Here is a 26,408-nt window from a genome sequence, read left to right as displayed (position 1 = left end):
GGATTTTAAGCCAATTAGAAATTGAACACAAACAGGACTGATCAGAGTAGGGATTGCCATGACCTCCAAGGAGTCTTCAGATTTCCTTTTTTTCTCTTGTTCTGTAGAGGGCCTGAATACTCTCATCAATACTACTGGTTTTGAAACATCTTTTCATCTGTTTCATGCCCCCAGTGAGCGGAGAAGTACTTTGATCTCTTTTGTCCTATGATACTGTTGTGATGATTTTTTTTTTAATTTCTTTTCTTTTCACAAATATTTGACCTGGATTATAATGCCATACTTACAAAACTTACGTGCATTATTCTGATGCCTTAGGCTTTTCTATTGGGATCTGAGACATCAAGTTGAAAGTCTGAAAATCAATAACAGAATCAAATAAAATTAGTCTTTTTCCCTGTAATTACAGTAAACCAAAAATTCTGCTCATGAAGGGACATGCAAAGTTCACTGCTTAGTTTAATATTCTTAATTGTACCTGATACCAATATCCCCCAAAAAGTGGGAGGAGCCTGCAGTGAAAGAAATCTATGGATTTTTCATCAGCTGGCTATCAGGTGTATATCTTTGAAGTAGCAATAGTACTAATAGCAATAGCAATATGATTAAGAAAAAGAATTTTTCCTACCAAATACACACATGTAAACAAATCTTATGTCTTACATACAATTGACTATCGTATTACTTTCTCTTTAACGTCTACTTATTTTTCTTCTAAAATAGTTTCTTTTAGGATTTCAGGCTGTTGATAAGTAAGAGGCTGTTCTGGTGGCAGTTTTTCATGTCCTTTTTTGATAAGTTGATATGTAAACAAAGTGTAATTTATTTCCTTCTGGTCAGTCTATGCACAGGAAAGAAAATGATAAAAATGAAAATCTGTACAGAAAAGAAAATGATAAAAATGAAAATCTATTCCTATGTACAGGCTTCTTTTGAAAAAAATCTTAATAAAGCAAGCTATTTAAAAAATCTGGAACCAAGAATTTGGAATAAAAGTATTCACACAACTTAAAGTTTATGCTCTGGTCTTTAACTGGGGGACTTTTAAGATGATCAGTGACTAAATACCTATTGTTTGCATTAAGCTATTGATAGAACACATTCAGCCATTAAAGAAGGAAGTCTTTTATAGAACACACTGGCCTCATGCAGTAGTGATTCCTAATAAAGATGGTTTCACTGTCACTGTCCTTCTGACTTCTTTGCATGTGCTGATGGCCGTACGCTGATTAGTTTCAGATACCATCAGCGAAAAAGGAATATGCTGAACAGGCACTTTTAAACTAATGGCTCATTATAGACCAGAAATGTGGCCCTTCCGTCACGAAGAATGATTCCAAGGAAATGACTTAATTTAACAAATTGCCAGTTGCCCACCAGCCATCTTAGAGAGGAATGATATATGCAAAGTGGGCTAAAAAGAGTCTTTTCCTTAATATTTTCTTCTTCTATCCTTTATCTCTCTGAGGAGTCAGTTCAGGTTAGAGCAAGGGGTGGGCGGGGGGGGGGGGCGGTGCATATTAAATGAAAAGTGTGACAGACTTGTGAATTTTTATGGCCATTTATTGACCTGGATTGAATGAATGAATTTAGAGTTGCATCTTTGAAATGATCATTTCTTTCTTTCTTTCTTTTTTTAAAGAATCTATTTATTATCAGGATACTTTCCTTTGAGGAGCTATGATACCATCAGGCTGAAGTCTCCTAAAGTTTACTTAATTTTATAAATTGCTTTGCAGAAGACACAAGAAAAGAACTTTTGTGTAATGGGTAGAAGATGAATCTCCATGTCACACAGACAAAGTTAGAAACACGTTCTCACGTATTTTATGATGAGACAGCAGCATTATAGACAGACTAACAAAAGGAGTTCAAAATCTGTATTAAAAGGCAAAATCTGATTTCCCAAGGCTCAAACCAGTTTATGACTTGAGAAAAATGCAGAAATACTGCTTGTGTTTTGTAGAGTGTCTGATTATTCCATGCTTTATTTTGCTACTACTGTCATAAAATTAGTGGAGTGAGTTCAAGTATTTCTGCTTGAAAATCACCACTAAAATATAGTGACTTGATTCTTCAAGTCAGAGCACAAGCAAGTTCATATTTATCATTTATAGGAAGGTTTTATTGGTCCTGGTGCATTTGGTCACCCCCACCCCCACTCATCTGCTGACGGCCAGTAAAAGCTATAGGAAGTCTCATCAATGAAATTAGTAATCTGTGGGGACAGAGATGCAGTTACTGCCTGTCATTCTAGATTTGTGATAATTGGGATGTGCTTTTTATGACCACTGAAACTATAAGCTTGACTTAATAAAATGCACTTGTTTCTATTGTTATATGTATTTTGAAATTCTGAACACAAAAAAGTGTTCTTTGGTAGCCAAATGAATTTGTTTAATGTTAATAAAGTATAGCTTTTAAGAATAGCTATCAGCATATGATAAATGACAACATATTTCAACTGGCTTCTGCTATCCTAGACCTGCTAAAATGGCACAGTTTTCACTTTAAAGATTTGCAGAGATAGGAAATATGTGAGGGGCTTCCTGTCCCAATATGTACCAGTTGCAAGTTGAGGAATTAGAATCAGGACGCTTGAAATTAAGATTAAGATGTAGCACTTTGTGATCTGTAATAATCGTGTCAGATCATGCTTAAATGTGAACATCGTTGAGTTTTGTGCAAACCGCTAGTATCACTGATATTCTTGTTTAATCCCCTTTCTAAAACCGTAAAACCCCTAGGAGGGTGGGGCAATATAAAAGCAGAGGAAAAAGAGGTACAAATTTTTAGGTGTAAAATAAAGTACAAGGATATATTGTATAACATGGGATATAGCTGATATTTTGTAAGTGGAGTATATAACATTTACAAATTATGAGTCACTATATTGTACACCTGTAACTTATACAATATTGCACATGAACTATACTTCAGTTTTTAAAAAGAACAAAAAAAATGTTAGTGCACTTCGATAAGTTCTGTATCAGAAGTTTACAGCCTCTGTTTGTGCCATTGGCAAATAAATGTGGAGAGTGAAGGGAACCTCAGTAAAGACATATGAAAATTATGAGAAATGTAAATTTCAATGTCCATAAGTTTTGTTTTTATTGTAACACAAAAATAAATAAAACTATAGAACTTCAAAGTTGGAAGCAATCTTGAGTTTGAATGAGTCCCATTGGCAAACAATTGTCAACTACTCTACTCTTTTTTGTTACAAAAAATGACCAGCCTACATCTATTTTATCTTTGATTAGCTCTACAGTTTTGTTGTTTTTTTTTTTTTGTATATTCAGCTGAGAATTAGTGTTCCTATAGCTTCCATTAATTAAACCCAGTCTCTACCACTTAAATATGTAATTGTTTCATATGTTCAGCTTTGATTACCACTAGCAATAAATACGGAGAAGGCTATGGCACCCCACTCCAGTACTCTTGCCTGGAAAATCCCATGGACAGAGGAGCCTGGTAGGCTGCAGTCCATGGGGTCTCGAAGAGTCGGACACAACTGAGCAACTTCACTTTCACTTTTCACTTTCATGCATTGGAGAAGGAAATGGCAACCCACTCCAGTGATCTTGCCTGGGGAATCCCAGGGATGGGAGAGCCTGGTGGGCTGCCATCTATGGGGTCGCACAGAGTCGGACACGACTGAAGCGACTTAGCAGCAGCAGAAGCAGCAATAAACATGGAGGAAATGGCAACCCACTCCAGTATTCTTGCCTGGAGAATCCCATGGACAGAGGAGCCTGGCAGGCTACAGTCCATGGGGTCGCAGGAGTTGGATATGACTTAGCTACTAAACCCCCACCAGCAGCAGCAATAAACATCTACCTGAAGATAATTTCATCTACCTTCTGCATATGGCAAAATTTGAGCCCCTTAACAAATCTCTGTCCTGTGAACTGGCTCTATTTATCCAATATTCTTTCTACTCTTTTCTGTGTGAAGACTGTTTCCAGTTATGACTGCGTCCATGACATGCATAATGACTAAGTGAAATAAAGATGTGATGACTGAGGCATTTCGCCTCCTCTTCTGGGCTTCCATTCTGGGGAACCTTGGTCACTATGTTCGTAGCATACAGTTTGAAAAGTTGTCTCGGCCTGTCTTCATCTTCTTCCCTCTGACTCACAGCACAGGGTTATTCTCTATTCTGTGGTCCTTGTGCTGCAGGCATAACAGTTCTGTTGCAAACTCAGCCTAATTTGTGAACTCCAGATGGGCTTTCGTGTCCTCATAATGAGCCCTGTAAACATGGAATAAATATTGTTGATGCTAAGAATTTGTGCATGACCCGTCCTTGGACTGCTCAGAGCCCAACAGCAAGCCTTTCCATTGACAGTATGATGAACCCTGGAGTTATAACTGCCTTGGGACTTGAATCCTGAGACCATGAAAACACAAAGAAAGGGGCAAGCCAGGGTGTGTGGAGGGTGCGGGAGGGGCAGATTTTGTCAACTTGATCCAAGAAGGGGCCAGTACTTCTAGACCTAGAGATGGAAACCGAGCCCTGCCTTTGAGAGATTATCTTTTAAGAAACAAGGACTATTGATTATTAATTGGCGAAAGAAGCCTCATGCCTTCTTGTGTAACCCACACTGCTGGGAGGCTGGGGCCAAACAGAGGAGCCAGCGTTTAAGATTTTTCCTTTCCTGAGGGCTGTAGCTGAAAAGGACAGATGGTTTTACAAAGCGGTTGGGAGTAGAAGGAGCCAGAAGACCAGGAAGAATGAGAGGAGAGTCTGATCTGAGCCAGAAATACCAAGTTTATCATTAAAGACAAAAGGTTTAGTCCTAGGCTGTAAATTAGAGAAAAGAAAAGAAAGACTGAGATTCCTTCAGGAACCCAAACACATAGGAATGGGTAGTGAACAGCACCGGAGAAGGCAGTGGCACCCCACTCCAGTCCTCTTGCCTGGAAAATCCCATGGATGGAGGAGCCTGGTGGGCTGCAGTCCATGGGGTCGCTAAGAGTCTGACACGACTGAGCGACTTCACTTTGACTTTTCACTTTCATGCATTGGAGAAGGAAATGGCAACCCACTCCAGTGTTCTTGCCTGGAGAATCCCAGGGACGGGGGAGCCTGGTGGGCTGCTGTCTATGGGGTCACACAGAGTCGGACACGACTGAAGCGATTTAGCAGGAGCAGCAGCAGTGAACAGCACGGGGAAGGATTGCCTGAATGTAGACCACGGGACTGGAGGAGACACCCATGGATGCAAAGGATGTAAACTGAGTCAGAGGAATTGGCTTACAGAGAGATGCTCTAGCAGAATGAGATGAACAGGACTCATAAAAATGATCCAGGGACTTCTCTGGCGGCCCAGTGGTTTAAGAATCTGCCTTCCAATGCAGGGGACGTGAGTTTGATCCTTGGTCAGGGAAACTAAGATCCCACATGCCTCAGCACAATTAAACCCATGCACCACCAAAAGAAATATAACAAAATTTTTTTAAAATTATCCAAACCAAAGTTTATAGACACCTAGACTAGATTCACAGAGACTACATCTGTCTCTCAGGACTGATTGAGCTCATAGCAGGGTCATGAGATGAAAAGTTTGTGATGGATGAGGGAGAAATCCATCATGGATGAAAACTTCACTGAAGATTTTCAAATGTTAACTCTGTTTATAAGTTGATCTTATGTTGGCATAGACGAATTTGAATGATTTTGTATCTTCACTCATTGATCTTTCTTCTCCTGGGACTTGTAAGAATCCTGAGTAGGCAAACAAGAAAAAAAAAAATGTACGTATAGTTTTCTCATTTGATCTGAAGCATTGTGTGATATCCTACAGAGCAAGTCAAATGGAATCATTTTGACCTTATGCCTGAGAAAAGAGTTCAATGCATTGGACGGCCAGTATGCCTTTTTTAAAGTTAAGCTTGAAAATTAAAACCTTTAAAAGAGGCGTTGCAAGTGTGCATAAGTGTGTGTGTGATTTCCCAAGATTATAGAATTATAAAATAATAGTAATTTAAGGAAAAGGTAACCAGCATTTTCTCTTAGGAATTTTAGCCTTTAATTATGACAAACAATGTGTGATCCTCAAAAAGATTTTTAAAATTCCTCTGTAGTAGTCCTAAACTGAAGACCTAAGGAAGGCTTGGCGATTTTCTTTTAGAATTTTAAATTTTTTCAAATCATGTTTTACCAAATATTAGTCTCACTTGTATAACTTGATTCAGTGTGTCATTAAAACCGATAGTCAGAATTAATCCTGTGGACTAGGATTTCAACAGAAAGAAGGCTTTAGAAATGAATCTTCTTTTATAGATAAGTGGTATTTATTATCAAGTAAATACAGTTTCAGTTATTCACTAAGTTTACCAAGTCCTATTTTGAAGGAAGTTTTTTGTTTCTTTTCTTCCAATGTTATCTGAATATTCTGGAAAAATGAAAAGCAACCCATATAAAGAGAAAACAATACATTTCAAGAAAAAGTGAATTTTATGCTTGGATGCAATGCTTATTTATCACTTGATAAATGATACTTTGAATTCACTTAATTTAAGTAATTTATAGCCAAGTATAAGAAAGCTGAGTGCTGAAGAATTGATGCTTTTGAACCGTGGTATTGGAGAAGACTCTTGAGAGTCCCTTGGACTGGAAGGAGATCCAACCAGTCCATCCTAAAGGAGATCAGTCCTGGGTGTTCATTGAAAGGACTGATATTGAAGCTGAAACTCCAGTACTTTGGCCACCTCATGCGAAGAGCTGACTCTGATGCTGGGAAAGATTGAGGGCAGGAGGAGAAGGGGACGACAGAGGATGAGATGGGTGAATGGCATCACCAACACAATGGACATGAGTTTGGGTGGACTCTGGGAGTTGGTGATGGATAGGAAGGCCTGGCGTGCTTTGACTCATGGGAACGCAAAGAGTCGGATACGACTGAGTGACTGAACTGAACTGATAGCCAAGTATTAGATACAGCAGACTTGTAATCTATTTCTATAAAGAAAACATGCACTGTTATATTTAGATTAGCAGTAATAAGAAAATATTACCTAAAATTAGTTGTAATAGTGTCCTAGGTAAGAAAGTTGTACAAACTCAAGAGCTAGGTTCTCTTTCCAATCTTGTCATACTCTTGAGAGAAGGACAGTAGGCACAGAAGTCAGTAAGGCAAAATGCTTCCTCAGAATTGTTTTCAGAGAGATTCAGAAGAGAAAGAAAAAATTAGGGACTGTTCCAAACTGGATGTGAAATAAAGTGTTACCTCTTGTCAGGTGATAACGTTTCTCTTTCATGGCCAACAATATTTGAAATTACATGAGTGGATTTCCTGTACTGTATGTTAAGATAATTCAACTTCAATGTTTCTATTAAAGATATATTGAAAAAGGAGTTTTAAGTACAGCCCCTTGTTTTTTGAAGCTGTGTGCTTCAAAACAATCACATAAGTGAAAATATGTCTAAGAAGTTCGTGGCCTTTGTGTTTTGTTCCTTTTAGAAGGAATGTGATTTTTGTTAAAGTTATCGCTGCAGCTGCCTTTTAGAAAATTGGGCTTCTGTATTAAATAAGGCTTGGTTGGTTGGTTAGCCACTAAGACGTGTCCAGCTCTTTTGTGACCCCATGGATTGTAGCCCACCAGGCTCCTCTGTCCATGGGATTTTCCAAGCAAGAACACTGGAGTGGGTTGCCATTTCCTTCTCCAGGGATCTTCTTGACCCAGGGATCAAACCCACATCTTCTGCATTGGCAGGCAAATTCTTTACTACTGAGCCACCAGGAAAGCCCTAAGAGATGCTAGTCCCAACTTAAAAATAAGGATATATAGAATGCTGGCAAGCTCTTTAATCTCTCTGAGACATCATTTTGCTTTCCAATAAGTAGGAGAAATAATACAGAACGTACAGGCTATTGGGAGAACTCTGTGAGGTCATTTTTCACTGGCCTCTTGAAGTCACTCAATAATTATTTCCTTTGCTTCAATGTCTTTGCTCAGAGACGATAGAAATAGTTACCCAAGCATCTATGTGTTAAAATGATATTTTCTTTGTTGTCTGTGAATGTGCATGGGTATATCCAGTTACTTTGTAGAGGAATCAGTTCTGCAAGACAGTTTTCAGCTATGAATTTTTATAATGAAAACCTCATTAACTGCAGTATGGCCCAGGGTGACATTTGGCACTTATATGGTTATTTTTTAAATAAAGTAATTTACATGATTGCCGTTTCTTTTTATTAGGGAGGGGGGGAGAACATAAGAATTTTGACTGTTCATTCCATCAAAGCTCCCCTTTCAGCCTTCAAAGCTTTTCTCAAGGACATTAAACACTCTTCCTAATTACTTTTTATTGATTTCTCGACATTTCTGCTTAACATTGACTGCTTATTTTTAGGGAACAAAGGATGCTAACCTAAAAATGTTAATGGTGCATTTGGAAGTACAAAATTCAATATTTTAGTCATGTCTCTTATGCACACTTATAGCTTGAAAAACTGTCTTATCTTACTGAAGAAATAAATATACAATCTTTAACTGACTTTGAGCAAATCTATGATTTGCAATATTTCAAGGTTTTAATAAGTAAAGATAAGACTTGACAGTGTCAACTGAATAAAAAATTAGTAAGAGAGCTGCTGCTGCTAAGTCACTTCAGTCGTGTCTGACTCTGTGCGACCCCAGAGATGGCAGCCCAGCAGGCTCCCCCGTCCCTGGGATTCTCCAGGCAAGAACACTGGAGTGGGTTGCCATTTCCTTCTCCAATGCATGAAAGGGAAAAGTGAAAGTGAAATCGCTCAGTCGTGTCCGACCCTCAGCGACCCCATGGACTGCAGCCTTCCAGGCGCCTCCGTCCATGGGATTTTCTAGGCAAGAGTGCTTGAGTGAGTTGCCACTGCCTTCTCCTACCATATTACTAATAGAGAATAAGTTGACAAAAATTAAGCAACTGCATTCTTCTTCAATTTTGCAGTCCTTTGTCATTAGTGAACACTTCATGTCCATCCCTCTCTGATATATAGCCTTCATTTTGTTAGGGATGAATATGTAAAGCAGTTTTGATTAGATGATGGTTACGTGAAATCTAACCAAAAGAAGGTGGTCTCATTTAGAGACTATTTAGAAAGTCTATTTTTTAAAAATAGTTATTCATTTAAACTAGCTGGTAGTCAGGATTTGCCTTTTTAAAAAAATATTATTTTGATATGGACCATTTTAAAAATCTTAACAATATTTCTTCTGTTTTATATTTTGGTGTTTTTTTTTTTTTTTTTTTTTTTTTTTTTTGGTCTTGAGGCATTTGGGATCTTAACTCCCTGACCAGAGATCAAATCCATACCCTCTGCATTGGAAGGCGAAGTCTTAACCATTGGACCACCAGGGAAGTCCCAGCGTTTGATTTTCAATTAAGAGTGCTACCATAGGACCCATTTTTAAAACCTTCTTATAGGTGATTTAGATATTGTATGAAAATGAAGTTAGAGAAAAATTACAGGTCGACAAAATGAGCCTAATTTCAAATGTCACTGGAGATAATTTTCATTTTATATAATTTATGTGCATCTCTTATAGATACACTTTTTTTTCTTTTCTCCATATCTCTTTGCTGAATTCAGTCAACTTTTAAAGGATCTAGTGGTATTACATGCATTGAAGTCAATCAGATATCATATGCAAATATTAAATATTGCTCAAGCATCATAACTAAATTTGGCACTTCATTTGGAATAGTTCCTGCTGCCATAATTCTCCAATGATGTCTATAAATCTGTGTATTTATGTTTGTACATGCATTTGTAATATGTACCTGCATAATTTTCTCTTACTTTGGCTTCAGAAAGAAATAAATGAGGTGGGTTTTTCTAACTTGGAGGTTATTAATAAATGAAAGTTAAATTATTTTCCAAAAAAAGAACTTTAAAAAGAAAAGTAAGGATAATTTGAATGGAGGTTAGATAAGACCCATTACAACACTGTCACATCGGATGGTCATATCACCAAATTTTTTGATCACTTTCCCAATTCAGCCTAGACTATTCAGTATTGGTTTAGTCTTCTGGTTCTTAGAAAACTTTAACTGAAAAGACAACCACTTTATCTGCATATTATGAAATACACAATATTATATTAGAAAACATGGACTGAACATTTTACCTGAATTAAGATTAGAATAGCATTGATGTGACTTAACATTGTCCTCCTGTCTTCTGCTAAGAATCCATGATATAAAAGTAATGTTTTGAGTCTCATTTCCAACATACAGACATACTCAGAAAGTGATTTTTATGGAAGGTAGAAGAAGATTACTTCTCAGTCTGTGGAAAGGATGTTAGTTTTTTATGTTTGTTTGTTTATTTTTTACTACACGGTCACAGGTAGTTCTGGACTGAAAGAATCATGAGACAGAAAGCTTTCGTGGATATATTATGGGCTTGCAGTCAACTTGCTTTAGGATTTCTCTCCACTTTGTTTATTACTCTGAGAACACAGGCCTGCAGTTCATTTTCTTCCAACCTAAGTTTCTTCATCTGTAAAAAGGATAGCGCTGGTTTAGTTGCTAAGTCATGTCTGACTCTTTGTGACCTGGTGAACTGCACCCTGTCAGGCTCCTCTGTCCATGGGATTTTCCAGGGAAGGATACTGGAGTGGGTTGCTATTTCCTTCTCCAGGGATCGATCCTGAAGTACCAATTCTAGATACCTATTGGGTTAGGCAGATATGATTTCTGTTGCAAAAGACAAGATAACTAAAGAGAAGGATGAAGTTTTATGATATCAAGAGGAAGATGCTTTGAATAAAAATATAATATCTAGAGAATTCTTCCATCTTTGGAATCATAAAATGTCTTCTATCTCTGCTTCTCATTTCTTTTGTGCTTTTCCCTTACTTACCTTGAAGATTACCTTAAAGCCAGACCATGGTAAATAGCTTGCCCAACAGAAATGGTAGTTGTGAACATAGTTAATGTGATCTCTGCTGTTTAACTCTTAGCTTCATTGTGGTATAATTTATTCTGGGTCATATTCTAGAAGTATGACTGTTAATCATGGATAGATTTGTTTATTCTGTTAATGAGAAAGGCAACAGAAGGGTTGTATTCCCAGAAAAGCACTGCTTTTTAAGATTTCACACTTGGATACTGGGCAGGAGAATTCACTTGAGTAACTAGTAAGTCTGACATGACCCTTGTCTGTGTACTTTTCTCTTTGAGCCCCTAATGAATCTGGTGGGGGTTTTTTCTGACATTGTATAGAAACTGTTTCCTAACAGTACTTTGTATTCCTCAAATCTACAAAAGATTAAAGAATCGGGACAGTCTTTCTGACATTGATGCTTCTGGGACAGAGAAGGGCAGTTCCTATCACAGGTAATGATGACAATTCAATGTAATCCTTTACAACGTGTTTTTTTTTTTTTTCATTTTTTATTTCCCTTTTAGATGATATATATAGTGGGAATTGCCTTTAAAGAGTCTGGGAGTTTTATTCAGAAAGATAACCAAGCATATTTGTTATTATCATTATATATATATATATTTAATATGTAAATATATATATTTTATGAAAAAAGAGTTGGAAGTAGAGAATGAAAATTAAGTAGAATGAATTTTAGTAGAAAATGTAGAAGTAGAGAATGAAAGAAACCTGATGGAGAATTTAGCATTTGCTTCCTAGTTAGCCACAAATCATGCCCATTCTTCAACTTCTGAATAATTTTAAGGTACTTGTCTCTTATTTTAATTTATGCCTGAGCAACTGGAAATGCTAACAGTTGCAAGTTCTATATTTGGATTTGGTACAGATGCCTGTCAATCTCACTGAAATGATAACTTCTCTTATCCAGCTTCGAGCATATCATTTTTACCTTATTAAGTCATCAGGTTTAGCTGAGCAATGAGGGTGTGATCTCTTTGTTACTGGGATTATAAAATGCTCCTGATGGTTTTTCAGGGTACTTGTGACTAAGACTTCAGTGCCAGCCCTGGTATTTCTTGTCATCAGTTATGAGAGTGATGGATCCTATCTGTCTGGACCTCTGCTCCCTTGGTCGTCTGATCTAAGAACAGTCGGAACTCTGTTCTGACCTCATTTTATGCCAAGTCACAGAATTTCTTATAAAATAGAGGAGACATTTCAATAAATCAGATATATTTCATATCTCTAGAGTTGGGTCACTCATGACTTCTCTCACAGAGTTTCTCAAATGGTCAGGAGTGTCATTTTAGAGCCTGGAGCACTGGTCCCACAAGTAAGAAGACTCACGTGATGCTGGGAAAGATGGAGGGCAGGAGGAGAAGGGGGCGACAGAGGGTGAGACGGACATGACTCAGTGGACATGAGTTTGAGCAAGCTCTAGGAGATAGTAAAGGACAGAGAAACCTGGCGTGCTGCCGTCCATGGGCTTGCAAAGTTGGACACAGCTTAGCGACTGAACAATGAGCAATTCCTTGCTCAGTCCCCTTCTCTCTTTGACCTGTGAATATGTCCTGGGGTTACCTCTCTCTGCATGTGATTCCAGCAGCACAGGTCACGTTGCCTGTTTAACAGACTCCATTTCATCACTTCTTCAATTTCTGTAACTTTTCTTATGGCCATGTTGCTATTATTTTGGTTCTGTGTAGGAAACTCCAACTTCATGTCAGGATTTGAAGCTAGACTTTACCATAAATTGCAATTTTCCAGTGTCTCAGCCTAAGGAATATGGTGCATTCAACAGGGAAAAAGAAGCCAAGGAAACCAACCACACTTCACTTTGGCATCAAAAATCCTTCCAGTTGCAATAAATCCTCCTGTGACTAAGTTTATTCCCAGAAGGATGCTACATCCTTCTTTATATCACAGAACTGGCATCCCAGACCTTCCTATTTGAATTGAACTTCAGGTTCACTTTTAGGGCCCAAGAAGTGCTAAGTTTTCCCAGAACCAACAACATCCTTCTTGTTTTCTCTTTCTCTTCCCTCTGCCATCGGATTGCTTTTTTGTGTACTTTCTAACATTCATGGGTAAGATTTTTTTCTAATTTTAAAAATATGTGTGGCCAGCATTTTCGGTGTAAATCACTGTGGATATGCCAATGTCTAGTTCTGACTTTAGAAGAAATATTTTGACACTATGCATTCGCTTACAATTTCCATCTGTTCCTCCATGTGTTCAGCTTGTTCACCTTTGAGCGACTAAAATGTGTTATTTACAACTGAAATAATTCACGGATGAAATGGCCTTCAAATCCTGAAAATAAACAAACAGACAAAAAATGAAAACAGACAGAATCACTAGGTGGCTCTTTGAAGGATTGCATCAGGCAAAGGATTAACATTGAATTCGAAATACTTTAAAGAATACTCAGATATTTTACCCGTATTGGTAAACAATGAATTAGTTTTTATTCAGTCTGCTGAAAACTGTATTTGACTTTATGATGAAAAAATGTCAACTAATTGGACTGAAAACAAAACAAGAAGTCTAGAAAACAAAAATGGGGGGAAATCATGGGATATCTTGGGCAGCATAGGTCACATTGTCTGTTTATAAGCTCTAAGAAAAGAGCTTTGATTCCAGGGTTGATGAGATTGTGTTAAGGACAAAATAGCCACCGTCCTTATTTACAAATGAATTCTTCAGGTCCTGTCACTTTTTTCTACAAAAAAAAAAAAAAATCTAAAGGTAGAAAGGAGCTTTAAGTCACTGGGTAACAGAGTGCAGTTTGATTTTCTAAGGAAGGAAAGCAATAGTCACAAGCAAACACACGAACAGTGCTCTGGCAAGTGGGGAATTAACTTCCCAAGCAGTGACCTCAGGCCTGGTCTGGTGGCTGTGATAGATCCATGCAGCCATTTGACGGGTTGTGATCACCTTTTATGGGGAACAGTGTGGAGGAGCGGTGAAGGATTACTGAGTTCTAACAACATCTGTCTGGTAATTAAGATCCTTTTCTCATTATCACCATGTAATTCCAGGAACTTGTGTGGCATCTGTAGAATAATGACTCACTTCCGTGAGTTCTTTAGACTCTGAGAAAAATGGAAGCACTCAAATGTTGGGCATAGAACATGAGGCATTGAGGTACAGGGAGAAGCAAGCTCCTCAACAGAAAAGATCACCCATCTGGGACTGATGTCTGTGAAGATATTTACATCCCTGGGATTAAGTATCGGACACACTAGCAAGGTGTGTAATCACACGCAAAAAAAACCTTTCTTTTAACAGAAGAGCTCTATATTCCAGTATTATTAGGAAGTAAGGCATCCTTAAGGGACAAGCCATGAATCAAACAGGTCTTTTCAAAGAATAGGGTTCAAGCTCTGGTTTCTTCTTATTAACAAGATCGCCTTTGTCTCGGATGGCTTGTTGCCACTAAGAAATATAACCAGAACTTGCCTGTGGTCTGTGAACTTGCCCTTAGTGGAGCTCAGAATCATGACTAGCACTGGCTGGATTTCTCCATTATGGTAGTCACTGGATTCACTCATAACTGAACTGGCGAGTTCTCACTAGGTATTTGGAATTGCTTATCTGAGCGCAGATTCCTACTGAGACTTACCGTTTGGTTCTGCAAAGTGTTTGACTTCTTTAAAGCTTTTCCTAGATTTCCCTGACAGTCCAGTGGTTAAGATTCTGTGCTTCCAGTGCAAGGTGTACAGGTTCAATTCCCGGTCAGGCAACTTAAGATCCCACACGCTGCATAGCAAGTGCTAAATAAATAAATAACCTAGCATCATATGATATTAAAAAAAAAAAAAACTTTTGCATAAGTGACAAATTTCAACTGAAGACGTTTGGTACCTCTCCAGAAACTGCATGGGAACAGGAGGAATTAAACTGGCAAAATGGACATGGGCTAGGGTTGGGTTGAGTTCTGCCTGCTTCAATGTTTTGGGGTAGCTTTGCAGAGCCATGATTCCCTCAGAGCTAAGGGGCTACACAGCCCTGATTTCCTGCTGTCTGCTCTTTCCTTCATCAGTATTTAGGTATGGAGCCCTCAGTGAGGAATGGAAAGAGCAAAGATCTGTATTAGATACAGACTTGCAGTGTCTGTGGTTTATATTTGAAAAGCGGGAAGACCATAGCCATTCTGAATTATTACAGCATCAGGAGGTAGAAGTGTTTTATTCCTCAGCTAGATATATCACCTCCAGGAAAAGGAAAACGTGGGGAGGAGGATGGGAGGGAGGTTCAAAAAGGAAGGGATACATGTATACCTATGGCTGATTCATGTTGAGGTTTGACAGAAAACAACAAAATTCTGGAAAGCAATTATCCTTCAATTTAAAAATTAATTAAAAAAAAGAAATGTGAAAAAAACAATAAATTATAACTAAGACCCTACATGTGAACCTTCTTAATATTCCCTGTTTCTTCCAGAGCAGGGAACAGCCAGGCAGCTTCGATAAGATCCTGGCCTCTCCTCTGCCTTTCTTATACAACGTGTTTCAAGGTGCCCTTGTTTGGTTTAGCTTAAGCGGAATGATGATTTCCATCAAGTTTTTCCAACAAGCAAATGATGTCAGTATATAAAACAGTTAGACCAGATGATGAGAGTAGGACACTGAACACATGGCTCCAGGTTTTGTCTTTTTTTTTTTTTTTTTAATATATTGTGTACTTTGGAAAAAGAGTTCGAAGCGTGCACCTGTCTGTTTTCTTTTTATTGAACAACAAGGTTTAATGGCAACAGTAGGAAAACAGGTGTCTGTTCAGCTTGAGCGTGAAGGCCTAGACATTGAAAAACAAAATAGAAAAAAAAAAATCCCAAGTCTTGAAGGAAAGCTTCTTCAGGCATAATGTAGTGGAGGTTAATTTATAATTTTGGCCCAGTTCTGCAAATGCGCGGGATTTGCCTGTCATATTTCCCATCCCCACCTCTAACCTGAAAAGAATATGTTCTTTAGAAAAATAAGACCTAGGGTGAACTAAGTATTATGAGACCAGCTAGTCCTGTGGGCAGCAGGGCAAAGTGTTCTCTGGAGGTAAAGCATTTAAAATTATGTGTGTTTCTCAAATGACCCTGTTTTATGAAACAGAAACAGAATGAGGGACATAGAGAACAACAGAGTGGTGGTTGCCAAGGGGGATGGGCTTAGGAAGGGATGGAGGGGGAGGCTGGGGTTAGCAGATGTATCGATTCATTTATAGAATCGATAAACACCAGGGTTCTACTGTACAGCACAGAGAACTGTATTCAGTATTCCATGATAATCCATAATGGAAAAGGATATTTAAAAAGAATGTACATATGTATAACTGAATCCCTTTGCTGCACAGCAGAAATTAACACAACATTGCAAATCAACTATTTGTTGTTGTTGATGATGATGTCTTGTTGCTAAGTCACGTCTGACTCTTTTGCAGCCCCATGGACTGTAGCCCACCAGGTTCCTGTGTCCATGGGATTTCCCAGGCAAGAATATTGGAGTGGGTTGCCATTTCCTCTTCTAGTCAACTATACTTCCATAAAAGAAAAATTTAAGAAAAAATAAAGTTGTGTGTTTGAAACTTTTTTTTCTGGCCATATGTAAATGGCCATAGCAACATTGAAAAAAGATTTCTGTGTGTTATTTGGTGACCTAGAATTTGTGCTAGGACCCTAAAAACCACAGAAACACATTTCATGGATGCATCATCCTACAGGAAGTGATGTTTTGCTATTCTGGCCATGAACCTGGGAAAAGGGAACTCCTGGGAGTTCTGGGAAAATCTGTGCCTTGAAATTAACCAAGTGTAAGACAGCAAGATTCCTATCGTCAAACATGCTTTTACCGCTTCATTACTTTATATACAACAACCTTTGGCCTCAGTGTGGAAAATACGGAGCTTATGGAACTGGAGTCTGGTTCTTTATGTCTACAGTCATCACACAAACACAGAATTGCTGTAATTTGGCTAAATGGCGTGTAGTGATGGACAGTCTAGGGGTTTAGAGCTGCCAAGGTAACGTTTGAAGGGATCGTCTTCAGGTCTGTTGTGTTAGAGATCCACTGATCAAAGCGGTCTGACTCCAATCTGAAACCCTTGAAAGATGATGTCTGTGTTGTCTGAACCTTGTTTTTTACCTATACTTTTATAAAGACTCCTTTACACAAAATACTGCACATGTAGATTACTTAAAATGATTTGTTGGGAGTCATTTCCTGTCAAGGACATGCTTTCATAAATCCTAAGACTATCACTACGTACATATCTGAATACTTAGAATTTTGGGCGAACTAGAATATTGTCTGCTTGTAACAGGTTCCTTGATATCAACAGACATGTGGTAGTTACATTAGGAAAGCATCAGTCATGTAGGTTTGGCTGCAAGACTTGACATTTTAATTTTACCAATGAGTGTTGAGTATTCAGAATGGGCTTCAGTCCCTGTGTCTAATAGTATCGTGGGTAGTTCCTAGATTGTGTGAAGAGTAATGAGAAAATGTGTGTTTAGGCTGTTTGAATGCTTTAGAAAGAGGTGCAATACAAGGTGTGAAATACAAACTTCATCATTTAGTTCTTGCTTAATTTTAATGTATATGCATATGAAGTAGTGTTAATTCTTCAATAGGGCACCAGTTCCTCTCCCATCATTTCTGTGCTAGTTTGAGCAGTCTTTCTCTCTCATTTAGGCCTTCATATCAGCTTCCTCACTGATCTCCTGGTCTCCATTTTTCTCCCCTTCCAAACACTATAGAATAGACCATTAATTTTATTAATGATGGCCCTGAGCAAAAGCTCAACTCCCTCCATGACCTACAGATTAAACATTAATTCCAGCCAGGGCTTCTTTAATATGGATGTATTATTATTTTATAGCCTCATTAACTTCACCTCCCTATTTACAATCCATCTCCCAAACTGAACTACTGCTTTTCATTGAATGTGAGATTTAGTTTTCTACATCCACAAATTCATTTGCATTTCCCTTTAATAGAATGCCTTCTTCTACCCAAAGTACAGATGCAATTCCCCTTCTATACTGCCCTTTCAAAGTATCTCCCATTCTGCATATTTATTGTTAGGATCACACCTGCCTGACCTAATTGGTTGATATTTACTCTTGCTGTTGTAAATATAATTCTTTTATTTTATTAGATTTTCTTGCTAGTTAATACAGGTATCCAACCATTTCTTCATCAGTTGCTAAGTCATGTTCCACTCTTTTTAACCCCTTGGACTGTGGCACTCCAGTCTCCTCTATCCTCCACTATCTCCCAGAGTTTGTTCAAATTTGATAAAGTATCCACCTGCAATGCAGGAGACCCCGGTTCAATTCCTGGGTCAGGAAGATCTGCTGGAGAAAGGATAGGCTACCCATTCCAGTATTCTTGGGCTTCCCTAGTGGTTCGGCTGGTAAAGAATTCACCTGCAGTGCAGAAAACCTGGGTTTAATCCCTGGGTTGGGAAGATCCCCTGGAGCAGGGAAAGGCTACCCACTCCAGTATTCTGGCCTGGAGAAGTCCATGGACTATATCGTCCATGGGGTTGCAGAGTTGGACACGACTGAGTGACTTTCACATGTCCATTGAGTTGGTGATGCCATCCAACCATCTTATCTTCTGCCACCACTTCTCCACTTGGCCTTCAATCTTTCCCAGCATCAGCATCTTTTCCAGTGAGTCAGCTCTTTGTATCAGGTGGCCAAAGTATCAGGGCTTTAGTTTCAGCAGCAATCCTTTTAATGACTACTCAGGGTTGATTTCCTTTAGGATTGACTGTTTTGATCTCCTTGCAGTACAAGAGACTCTCAAGAGTCTTCTCCAGAGAAGGAAGTGGCATCCGACTCCATGGATAGTATCCAATTATATCATTTTCCAATAATGATTATTTCATCTTTCCTACAGTTATACCACAATTTGTTATTCCTGCCTTGTTGCATTGGCTAGAACTTTCAAAGCAGTAGTCAGCATTCTTGGCTTAGTCTTGATATTAAGGAAACCACCTTCCCAAGAGTTTCACAGTTAAGTATGACTTAGATTGGTGGCCAGAGTCAATATTTTTAGGTAGTATAGAGTATCATTCTAATTCCAGTTTATAAAGACATCTTTTTAAAAAGCCTGAAATTTATATTTTGCATTTTTAAGTTTTAAACATTGGTAAGCATACATTTAAACATGTACCTATAGATAAACATGCATACTGAACGTATGAACGTGCAGAGAATAATGCAACAAATTGCCATGCAGCCATCATCCGCTTCAGCAGCGATCAGTTTTGTTTTGTCCTGATTTCACGCACTTTCCTTTCCTCTTAATGTTTTCAAGTAAATCACAGACATCTTATTATTCAGTGTAGAGATATTATAGCATGTATCTCTGAAAGATAAGGACTATTTTAGAACATAACCATAATGCATTTGACACATATACCAATTAAGGATAACCCTTTAGTAATATGTGTTATCTAATCAATGATCAGAGTGCCTCTTTTATCAGGATCTAAGTAAGTTTTACTCATTGAAATTGGGTTATGTATCTCTTTTTAATGTCTATATTTTAGGTTTTTCTTTTCTCTCACCCTTGGATCTGTATCAAGTTCTAGTTGTCTTTGTCTTTTTATCTTTTTTTAATTTTTTTTAAAGAAATCGGGTTATTTGCCCTGTAGAGCCTCCATAGTTTGGGTTTTTCCAATTGCATCCAGTGACATTCTTTTATATGTTCCCCCTGACCCATGTTCTTCCTGTAAATTAGTAGCTGGATATGGATGCTTGATTAGGTTTGATTTGGGTGATAAAAATACTTTATAGATACCTTTATAGAAATTGATTTTCAGTCTCATCAGTGTTGATTATCTCTTGAAATGACCATATGACTTTTATTTTGATATGCCATGATTTTTTTAATTTGATGAATAAGATAATGAATTTGCCTCATAGTTTCTGTCTTTTAACCTTTAATCTACTTTCATTTCATTTACTTGATGAATAAAATAACCTATGTCATTAAACGTTACATGGTAATTTCAGCATCTCCCTGAATAACTGAATCCTTGATCAGTTCCCTTTGTTTTGATGTGATTGGTTTGGTGCTCCAAACTTTTGGCCAACCTGGAAAATGACAGTTTAACGTTTTCTACAATGGCATGACCTTCTTCCAGCCAAATTGATACTGGTAGAAAATGCAGAATACAATAAAGAATGTGCCCCTTCTACATTTAGCCTGGCGAGATCTATAAATACATCAAATTAAGCCAGTCAGGTGTACTGCTAGTATTTGCTTTGTAGGCTATATGGATTTTACTCCTTTAGGAAAGGTATTGATAGGAAAAGAGTCAACAAACAGCTTGAAAGTTTGTTGACTTCTGGCTATGGAAATTTTATACTCAGATAAAACTGTCAGCAATTAATAGAAAATATATAGCAGACCTGTATATCTGGAGTGGCTTCTTCGCTATGAAAAGATTACTGGCTTAAGGAAGAAAATGTAGCTTTCGTGTGACTCCACCCAGCCAGCAATCCACTGCAGGAGACTCCTTTAGCAAAGCTAAAGACATCCTAAAAGGTGTTTATGCCATTAACTTGTTGCTCTAAGAAGCAGTTGACTAGAATGATCACCCTGTGATCATTGTGAGTGAAATGTGCTGTAAGAAAGAAAAAAAAAAAGCAACATCTATTGTTTGAAAAATAACCTTTCTTGACAAGTTTTATTTTTCTAAGGATAACACTATCTAATGACACCCAAGCATTTGCTCAGCAACTGCTGGCAACTTAGAATCTGTTTTCTGTTTAGCTACAAATGAGCTCAGGGTTACAACAAAAATTAGAATTTTGTTTTACCAGCAGAAACCCCCATGGGTCATTTTTCATTCTGCCAAAGAATGAAGAAATAATACTAGAGTCTTCCCAGAGAGCTTGTAAGGGAGGGAGGAATCTAAAGGCAATCCTATGAACCGACTTCAGCCCCAAAATACATATAAGAAAATAGAAAATAAGCGTGTCCCGATTTACTTCTGTGACCTTGGGCATCCTGTACACTTTTGTGACTTGCTTGAGCAAATTTATGAAAGCCTGCAGAACTATTCTTTTGAGATGATTTGTATCCTCTTTTTCAATATGGGACATTAGATACTAAAGCTCAAGTCTGTCACTTAACCAATTAACCTCCATCAGCCCTTGTCAGCTTATTCTTTGGACAGATGCTTACCTTCTGGGTAATCTACCAGCTTCTAAGTATTTCCAGCTTGGGACTTCCCTGGCAGTCCAGGGGTTACAACTTCATCTTCCAATGCAGGGGGTGTGGGTTCGATCCCTGTCTCAAGGCCAAAAAAACCAAAACATAAAACAGAAACAATATTGTAACAAATTCAATAAAGACTTTAAACAATGGTCTCCATAAAAAAAAAAAAATCTTAAAAAACATTACTTCCAGTTTATTAGTGAGTGCTGAGGTCCATGAAGTGAGATGCTCTAATTCTACTTTAGAAAGTTCTGGTTCCATTTATGGTCTCATGATGGTTCTTCCCTTAGGAAGAGGGAAGTGTTTCTATAGCAGAGTTGAGAAGAGGAGAGGCCAAGGAGATGGGCTCTGGGAGTACCCAGGTCAGGATAGGTTTCTTTGATCTTCTCTTATCACTTTTTTTCCCCCAAGTATCTATTTGCTATTCAGCAAAGGATTGAATTACTACTTGAAAAAAAAAAAATGCCAACCCAGAGCTATGATGCTTCCGTGGTTCTGTCTGGCTCTGGATCTTCCTTTGGAGAGCAAATGCCTTCCCCACCCATCCGTTGGCATCTATAGGAACTGCATTAGGTGGCGTGGCTTTTCTTGCTCATCTTCTGAGCCAGAGCATCATTTTCAGGAACAACATAAGCATTTTTTCCTAGTAGAAGTTCAAAGTGCTCTGGTACATAATTGCTGAGGTGCTACATTCTAAGCAAAAATAATAATTTCAGATTTATTTTAAAAAACTGGGAGATGGAAGATCAAGGAAGCATGCAGATTTCTAAATACATAGCCACGGAGAATATTACAGGTAAGGATTGAAGAAAAAAAAAAACCCTGCAACTTTGCAGCGATTGACATTTTCATGTCAGAATATAAAAATTGTTAGTATTCGTATATGGTATTGAGGAAACTGCGTGGAGTGATTTAATTTCCTCTTCTGCCAAGTAAATTGTTAAGAATTGTCCTTAAAACTCCTAGGACTAGGGCTCATTCCCTCAGGGAAAACAGGATCTAATGATCCTTCCTTGGGGTAAACACTATATACTCATACTAATTCCTGCTAATTGTCAAAGAAGAATAGACTGGTTTCTTATCAGCAGTTTGCTTTTGTGTAATAGCTATGGTTTGTTGGTGCTATCTACTTCACTGATAAGGAAAACACCACTTAAAACCAGAAAGAAAGTGAACCATCCTTTCCAGCAGTATTTTCTTTTTAGGCTGTCTTTGAGCAGAAAAAGTCTAGTATTCTACAGGAAATACACTGTGTGATTCTATGGGAAAATATTTAGTAATGAGCAGCCAACACTTAATTACTTCTCAAAATTTTATTCTGCATGTTTACTAAAGTGTGCAATAGTATGTGATTTCCAAAATGTTTAGTTGCTGATACTATGGCCCATATTCTATGGATATGTTGCTATTAATATATTTAACTATTTCAGAGTTCAGATAACACAAAAGATTACAAATACATTGAATTTATGTAACTTGGAAGCTCAGTCAGAAATGTTAGAGAATTACACCTGAAACTTACAATATATTGTAAATCATATTCTTCAATAAAAAAATTTTAAGAACTATTATAGAATTATGTGGATCTGGAAAGTTGAAAATAATTACATATTTGAGATAGTTTCTTTTTCTTCTAGCTCAATTGTTCTTCAGTTTTATTTTATAAGCAAATGGAATAGGTATGAATTATTGACAGTGATTTTGAAAAAGAATAATTTATTAATATTTACTTCATGTTTTGTAATCACTCAGTGGTTACCCCTCCAAATCAAACCATCTCTTCACATTTTGTAAAAGAATAATTTACCAAGAAACAACATTCGAGGCTGATTATATGTAATTACAGAGTCTGGACAGAAATGTTTTTGCCTCTCTTTGTTCCACATTTATGCCATTAGTAATGGAAACATGTCATCTCTTTGTGTGTAATTTTGCAGCTGGCAAAGCATTTTATCAAACTTTGCAGCAATGCTATGATATCTCATTTTTGTAGCTGAATACTCTGCGACAGGTAGCTGGGACCAGAGTCCTGCAGACAATATTTGGCAAAATTGTGCCTTGCACCTGATTCTTCTCAGCTAACTCCAGGGTGCTTTCACTACCTTCTATCTATAAAGATCTCCTTTTAGGGAGAATTGTTTACAGCCTTACAAATTTCCACTGCAGTGACTTTAGCTATTGTTATGTCTAGGTGGTCACAACTAAAGAATTGTGAATAGATGGAAAGAAGAAAGGCGGGGGGTGGGGGTGGGGGAGGGGGGCCAGTGGGAGGCAGGCAGGCTAGAAAGGAGGGAATCCTATTGCAGGGTGGAGGATTTGGGGAGTCTTTAAAGTGGTAATTTTAGTCTCCACATCGTTGGCTAAGTCAGAGAACTGTCCAGACCTCCTCAAAATGGTCACTAGTCACTAGTCCTGACAGTCACTTGTCTATCCTGACAGACCAGGTTGAGAGGGAAACACTTGAAAGCAGCTACTGCAGTTACAGGTTCTTCCTTAGAATTTTGAAGTTGGTAACATTCCAGAGAAGGCATGTGTGGGATAAAATGTCCATATAAATCCAAACGTAAGGTAATGAAGTCATAGTTACATATTCCTAATGGCTGTTCAGTTAGCACTTACTTTTGTTGTCGTTGTTGTTTAGTCGCTAAGTTGTTTCTGACTCTACCAGCAAATTTTGACAAACTAGTTACAAAGCAGAACGAGGCAGAGTTTATTAAGGACTGAGTAAGTGAGATCTCTGTCTCCTACTTCTTTTAAAAGCAGCTATGAGGGTCATCTTTTAGATATCAAAAGCACATTCTCTTGGCAGAACTGTAATCTTTACCTCTTATAAATTCCTGCCAGCTGCCTTAAAAAGAATGCTGTTTCTACAGTTTGGCTGAAGAACCTGCTCTGTCTGTTTCATTAATTTCTGGCAGAATTACCAAACGGAAACTGACTGAGCAATATAGCATGTATAGGCCAAAGACAAAGGATATCACTGCAAAATTTATAGGTCTGCTTTGGGCTGACTGTGCACAGGGTTCAACTAAGGAGAATATAAGGAAGCCTGGCAAAAATCTGAAAGGTGCATTTATCACCATTTCCAACCCCGGTTCTTCTAACAATTAATTATAACTTATTCCTGTGTTTGGCTGTTGGTTCAGAACAGTTGTATCCAAGTCAGTCCACACTTTGTGTCTCCTGGGAGTTAATTTCTGCTTTGTAATTCCATGATCATTTTTATTCTTTCTGCTGCTAAAGGATTCAAGCACTAAGTAAGATAGTCCCTGACCGCATAAGAGAGCTGCTACTTCATTTTCTCCAAGAGTTATTTTATTATCAACTCTTCCTATTCCTAGTGATCCTATTCCATGATCTAAGGACTTTTCAAATGATTGTGTCATAACTGAGGGTGTCATGCAAAGGATAATGCATGTCAGGGAGAATACTTTTAAAGGATTGGGGAGGGGAAATAGATTATTTCAAGTTTTAACCCCACATTTCTTAATGCTACCTAGTTGATAAAACAAGATCAGAAAGTCCAAGGAATAGGTATGATGTATCTGTCTCTTCTGTCTATCACAGCTAATTTTCTTTGTTAGTTTGCAGTGAATATGGAGTGTCTGCTTTGGCGGGGAAGGGAATGTTGGTTTTGATGTTTTTAGTGAAAGCCTTAGCATTTGTTCTGGAAGAGCCTGCTGCAGTGTTTGCTGCCCAGCGTGTGTAAGGGGGAATTCTTAGCAGACTGGCAGGAGGGATTCAAGGACTGCTGCTGGGGTCTGTTGGAGGCTCAGAGCTCCGTTGCAGGAATGAGGGTGACAGAACTCTGTGGGCGGTCCCCTCAGCAGAAATACTCTGCCCAGCTTGTCATTCCATAGATCCCTGTCAGCAGTGAAAGTTCTTAAGCACGAAACCTTTAACACTGAAGACAAACACCCACCTAATATTTTTAAAGGCAGTTGCCATGGATGAAAATATTCATAGTACCTAAGTATATAGTTTTTCACATGAAGATACATGTCAAAATTCATGCTAAGTGGTATATAGAAATTGCCTACTCAATGATTTTATAGGCCAAATGATGCAAATTATGTTCCCTTCTTCCTGAAAAAAAAAAAAAAAATGGTAAAAGGGTAGCTGATAAGAGAGGGTAAGAAAATCACTCCGTGATTCTTTGGTTAGATTTATAGACCTGAGCTGGACGTTTAGAAAAGCATTCTGAAAAGAACTTTTTGTTGGAACAATTTAAAAATGAACCCAATTTTTAATTACCATAGTAATGATTCAAGAAAAGCATGCCTCTTTGAAAATCTTCAGATTTCTATTAAGCTTTACATCTGATTGATAGATACCAAAATTGAGATTCTTCCATATCTGTTTCATTTTGCCACCTGCTATTATTCATCAGATGCCAGTTTAGCACCAATTCCTTTACCTTGTTGTTGTTAAGTTGCTGAGTTGTGTCTGACTCTCTATGATCCCATGGACTGCAGCACGCCAGGCTTCCCTGTCCTTGTCTATCTCCCGCTCAAACTCGTGTCCACTGAATCGGTGATCCTTTACCTAGATTATTGATAATCTCTGTAAAAGTCCTGTAAGAGTCCCCTGTTTTCTAAATGGAAAAATTGACCATCTGGATGGTTCAGAAACTTACTCTTGAACACAAAGCTAGTAGGAGATAGTATTTGAACCAGATCTGTCTCCAAAATGCAAATCATTTTGACTGTCCTTTGCTCTTCCTCCTAAAAGTCATTGGTGAGAACCATAAAATGGTCCCAAACATGCCTTAGACAGAAGAATAAGAGACCAGAAAGGCATTGAATCATTCAGAAAGTGAATAATCAGATGCTAAGTATTTTGATCAGGTAGAGTAACAATCAAGCAGAATTAGAGGAGCAATTAAGTTAAATGTCAAAGCACAATGTGCCCTGATGAAGCAAATGAAAAAGAAAGGCAGGAGAAAATGGGAAAATACGTGAAAGGTCAAATATAAGTAAATAGCGGGATCTGAATTCCAGTTGCAAATACTAAAATAGAAATTAATATAGAGGACAAAGGGTTAAAAATCACTAAGACTGTGTCAGGTAATATTTCATTTCAAAATGAAATAATGTTATCAATTAGTTGCCATTTAACATTGATACCTAAATTCAGTTGCACTGATATGAATTTATATCATTATTTTTGAGCCTTCTTGGAAAATTTTTCTTTTTTTTTTTAACTTCTTATTTTGTATTAAGGTATGGCCAATTAACAATGTTGTGATAGTTTCAGGAGAACAGTGAAGGGACTCAGCCATACATGGAAAATGTATTTT

At 37.9% G+C, this 26,408-nt stretch overlaps 1 protein-coding gene across 2 annotated transcripts in view; it reads left to right on the top strand.

The window, feature by feature from the left end:
• Nucleotides 1–26,408, top strand: part of LOC129643051 (pro-neuregulin-3, membrane-bound isoform-like) — a 101,905-nt gene that overhangs the window by 62,219 nt on the left and 13,278 nt on the right. The window lies entirely within an intron of this gene.

The sequence above is a fragment of the Bubalus kerabau genome, chromosome 2 (assembly GCF_029407905.1).
Source record: "Bubalus kerabau isolate K-KA32 ecotype Philippines breed swamp buffalo chromosome 2, PCC_UOA_SB_1v2, whole genome shotgun sequence".
Classification (NCBI taxonomy): Eukaryota; Metazoa; Chordata; class Mammalia; order Artiodactyla; family Bovidae; genus Bubalus; species Bubalus kerabau.
Note: the sequence above shows the minus strand (reverse complement) of the source record. Positions and strands in the feature narration are given on the sequence as shown.